Below are 5,295 nucleotides of genomic sequence, written 5' to 3'. Positions count from 1 at the left end.
TTTCATGGCTACTTCATCACTGTCATTTTGCTACTGCTGTGAATCGGGCCACCCCTGTGAAAGGGTAATTCGACCCCCATAGGGGTTGTGACCCACAGGTTGAGAACCGCTCCTTTAGAGAGACTTGGCCTTCATCAGGGTCCCTGGACTGGCTCAGGCATGTGGAAGTGGGATCTCTTCTCTTTTGCCCCGGCTACAGCTGGTAGAAGTGGATGTGTCCTAGGAAGCATGACCATGACACCTGAGGAGGGACCTAGTTTCTCCTGGGTTCCATTCGCAACACACGATTATCTCCATTTTATTGCTGGCACCGCAGAGAATCCCTGAGCTTCCCTGGTGTCAATCAGTGCCTGTTCTGGGACAAGAACCCAAGTGTCCTTCTTGTAGGCAGGTCTCTTCCCAGAACCACCTGCTGCCAAATGCACAGCCTACTCTACCACGCCACAGTGGCCACCATGCTATGCCCACACCTAGGTCTGGAAGGTTGATGCCGTGCAGAGTTAATTCCATTAAGGTGATTGGAGGAGTTACTTAGGGCCTCGGTGGATCAAAGACCTGGCAAAGATGGGCGCTAAGCCAGCAAAGGGATGTAGGCCTTAGGTGAACATGTAGGCAAAGAAGACCCTGTCCACTTAAGTGCCAACAAAGTCTCTTGCAACTGGCCTGGGGCACAGTGATGGGGGAAGTGCACTTTTGGTCTCAGAGAAGCTGCTTCCTTAAAGCAGAAGTTCAGGGGCTTGATGGAGCGCTTTTCATAGCTCTGTTTTTCATCTCATGCTTTCCTCCTCCATTTACAACCTTCAGCATGTCACCCCGCCCAACTCATTCTTTTTTTTTCCAACTCATTCTTCTCCCAAGGTTCCTCATTGATTTCAGTGTCCTCTCCCTTTCCCAGCCCTTCGGTCGCTTCTCCTTGGTTCTTACTTCTCCAGGGGTGCATGCAGTTCATGGGTGACATTTTCAGAAACGCTCCTCTGAGCGTGCCGTTTCCCACCTCACTGGACCAAATGTTTTCAGCTTCTCCCTTTGATGGACTCCATGGAGCTCCAGCTCCCCACCCTGCTGTTCAAAACATTTCCAGGCTTCCTTTCCCCCAGTCTGCTTCAGCTCTACGTTCCCTCCTTTTGTAGCTATTTAGACCGGTGGCTCTTCTCTCTCTTTATAAAATATTTAAACCTTGTCTATTCATTTATTTTGCTTTTGTTTGTTTCAATGTGTATTTTCATTTGTCAGCCTTTTTCTTGTTAAAAACAACAGTTCCGAAGAAAATCAAAGCCTCTGTGATTGCACAGCCCATCTCATCAAATCAAATCGATAACAGCACCCCATTCAACGCACCCTCCAATATGTATGTGTGTGTGTATTCCTCTCTACCCTCCTTCCTCCACCCTTTCCTGTCCCTTCCTTCTCCCAGCCCCATCCTTGCCCGGCCTGCTCACCATCGTTAAAGTCTTATCTTTTGGTGGGAAAACCTTTTGCATTTTGCTTTACAATAATGGTGTCATAAAATATTTTGCTAAGCATCGTGCTCGCTCATTTTCCCATGGCTTAAATTGTTTTTAACAGGCTTGTTCCTATTGTTTTAGTGATGCATCATGCTCCATTGGTGATCGCAGCAGTTCCTCTACAGTTGGAGTTCTGGGTTGGTTCCATCTTTGTGCTCTTAGAGAATTTGCTGCAATACGCCTCGGTGTGCATCTGTCTGTTCACTTTTTGATGTTTATTTCCTTGGGGTAAATGTCAAGTAGAGAGATCGCAAGATCATGAAATATTTATTTGTATTTGCATTTGCTTAAGGAAGTTCCATATTGCTTGCCATAGTGGTTGTACAATTCTACAATCCACCAGCAACGTGTGAGCATTCCAATCTCCTCACATACGTTAGAGCATTTACTGTGTTCTGTTTATTTAAAATTTTTCCTAAGAGAGTTGATGTGAGGTGGTATCTCATTGTTCTTTTAATCTGTCTTTCTCTTATTGCTTATGAACTGGGACATTTCTTCATGTAGATGTTGGCCACCTGGAGATCATCCTTAGTACATTGTCTGTTTATGTCTTGTGCCCATTTGTTGATTGCATTATTTGTATGTGTTTTATTTGGGTGTTGTAGTTTTCTATAGATTTTAAATTAGTTGTTATCTGATATATCATTGGTGAACACGTTTTCCCAATCTTTGAGTGCTTTCTTAACTCTTTTGATGAAATCTTTTGATGTGCATAAATGCCATATTTTTAAAAAGGGATCAGGCAGCTACTTGTCTTTTATTATATGGGTATTTTCAGCATGTTTGGTAGTATATTTATGCCTTATATTAAGGTCCTGAAATTTGTCCCCACTTTTTCATTGATGGTATTTATGGCTCTACGGTTTATACTTTGGTCTTTTATCCATCTTGAATCTGTTTTTGTACATGGTTTGAGGTATGGGTCCCGTTTCGTTCTTTGGCTGTTGGAGATCCAATTTTTCCATTTGTTGAAAAGGCCATCTCTTCCTGTGTAATGTATCCTTTATCAAAGATCACGAGTCTGTAGGCACTTGGATTTTTTTCCTGGGTTTTCAATTTTAGCCCATTGGTCTACATGTCTAAAGTTGCTCCAGGACTAAACAATTTTTACTATCGTGATTATAAAATAGGTTAAGTCTGGGAGAGAAAGGCCACCTACGTTATTAGTATTATTTTTAATGTTTTGTTTATCTTGGGTTCTTTCCTTTCCATATAATTTTTTTTCTATTCGTTTTCCCATTTATTTGAAGAACTGTGCTGGAATTTGGATGGTCATTACATTATTTATTTTTGGTAATATTGACATTTTCACTTAGTCTTCCTATCCAGGAGCATGGAACATTGTTCCATTTGTGTAAGTCTCTTTAGGTTTCATGTGGAAAGTGTGTTTTATAATTTTATTTGTATAAACCTTCTTTAGAACTAGTCAACTTTCCATCTTTTCAGGAGCAAGAACCAATGGTGCTGAAGGAAGACGTTCAAGTTTCCCTGAAAGCATTAGTCAAAGACAAGGAAGACTCCAGGAATTGATGGAATACTGTTTCAAGAAGCCGATGAAGCACTGGAAGCCCTGTCTTGTTTGTGTCAGGAAATTTGGCAGACAGCTACTTGGCCAACTGACCGAAAGAGAACCATAGTTGTACACATTTCAAGGAAAGGTGACCCAACAAAATCCTCAAAAATTACAGAACAATATCATCAATATCACACACAAGGAACATTTTGTGGAAGATCATTCAACAGCCGTTGCAGCAGTACATTGCAGGGAACCTCCAGAGGTTCAGGCCCAATTCAGGAGAGGTTGTGCAAGAGGGGATATCATTGTTGATGTCACATGGATCTTGACTGAAAGCAGAGAATACCAGAAAGATATTTGTTTGTATTTTATTGATTATGCCAAGGCATTTGACTGGATCATAACAAACTATGGATAGCCTTGAGAAGAATGGGAATTAGGGAACATTGCATTGTGCCCGTGCAGAACTTACACATGGATCAAAAAGCGGTTGCGTCAACAGACCAAGGGAATGCCTCACGTTTTAAAATCAGGAAAGGAGTGCTTCTGGGTTATAGCCTCTCACCATACTTATTCAGTCTGTATGCTGAGCGAATCATTAGAGAAGCTGGATTATATGAAGAAGAATTGGGCATCAGGATTGGAGGACGGCTTATTAACCACTAGTGACATGCAGATGACACCACCTTGCTTGCTAAAAATAAAGAGGACTTGGAGCATTTGCTGACGAAGATCAAGGATTGCAGCCTTCAGTATGGAATATGACTCAATGTAAATAAGACTGAAATTCTCACAACTGGACCAATAGGTAACATTGTGATAAATGGAGAAAAGTTTGAAGTTGGCATAGATTTTGTCTTGTTTAGATCCACAATCAATGTTGATTGAAGCAGCAGTCAGGAGGTCAACCAACACATTGAATTGACTAAATCTGATGCACAAGACTATTTTAAAGTATTGAAAAGCAAGATTTTACTTTGAGGACAAAGGTGCATCTGGCCCATGCCATGGTATTTTCAATTTTCTCATATGCATGTGAAAGTTGGATATTGAATAAGGAAGACCAAAGATCAAACTATGCATCTGAATTGTGGTGCTGGCCCAGAATATTGAAATTTTATGGACTGTTAATAGGACCGATTGCTCTGTCTTGGGAAAAGAGGGGCCAGAGTGCTCCTTAGAGGCAAGGCTGGCAAGAGAGTTCACCTTACATACTTTGGGCATGTCGGAGGTCAGTCCCTGGAGAAGGACACCACGCTTGGTAAAGTGGAGGGACAGCAAAAGAGAGGAAGGCCCTCACCAAGCTGGATGGACACAGTGGCTTCAACAGTGAGATCAAGCCTGGGAGCAATTGTGAGGCTGGTGCAGGACTGAGAAGTGCTTCTTCCTTCGGCTGTGCACAGGGCCGCCACAATGAGTCAATGGCACCTAACCACAGCGGCACAAGTCTTGTTTCTCGGGTAAGATTTAGTGTTGGGGTAATGATTGTAAATAGTATTGTTCTTTTAATTTTATCTCTAGTGCCACCTTTTTAAATATAGAAAATCCGAACTGATTTCGGTATGTTGATCCTATAGCCTGATGATATTGCCACATTTTTCAAGTTCCAGTATATTTTTTCATGTGTTAGAAATAAACTTGTTTGTCGCTAAAGACTCAAAAGTCCATTTCAGTTTAACATTTATTCCTGTTTTTCATAGCCACTCAGACCAATATTTAAGGGCAAGGAATCTAGTTCCAGTAATTGTTTAATTGAATCTTTTGGGTTTTCTTTCCCTTTTAAAATCATTTCATTGGGGGCTCTTACAGCTCTTATACCATTCTATACATCAATTGCATCAAGCATATTTGTACGTATGATGCCATCATCATTTTCTAAACATTCACTTTTTATTGAGCCCTTGGTATCAGCTCCTCTTTTTCTCTGCCGAACCCCCCGCCTTGTGCCCCCTTGATAAATTACAAATTATTATTGTTTTCAGATCTTACACTGACCGCTCTCTTCCTTCATCCACGTCTCTGTGGTTCATCCCCCTGGGTGGGTGGATAGGGATTATGGGTTGATCATTGCGGTTGGTTCCCCCTTTCTCCTCCCCTATCCACACTGGCCCCTGACCCTCTTGGTATCCTTATTCCCAGTTCTGTTCCTGAGGGGTTTGTCTGATCTGGATTCCATATGTTGTGAGCTCTTACCTGTACCAGTTTACATGCTCCGGTCTAGCCAGAACTGAAAGGCAGGACTGGGGTCATGATAGTGGGGGGTGAGGAAGCCTC

Source organism: Echinops telfairi, unplaced genomic scaffold, assembly GCF_000313985.2.
Source record: "Echinops telfairi isolate 266 unplaced genomic scaffold, ASM31398v2 ScPeMD7_7458;HRSCAF=8496, whole genome shotgun sequence".
Classification (NCBI taxonomy): domain Eukaryota; kingdom Metazoa; phylum Chordata; class Mammalia; order Afrosoricida; family Tenrecidae; genus Echinops; species Echinops telfairi.
The sequence above is the reverse complement of the archived record's forward strand: the minus strand, read 5'-3'. Positions refer to the sequence as shown.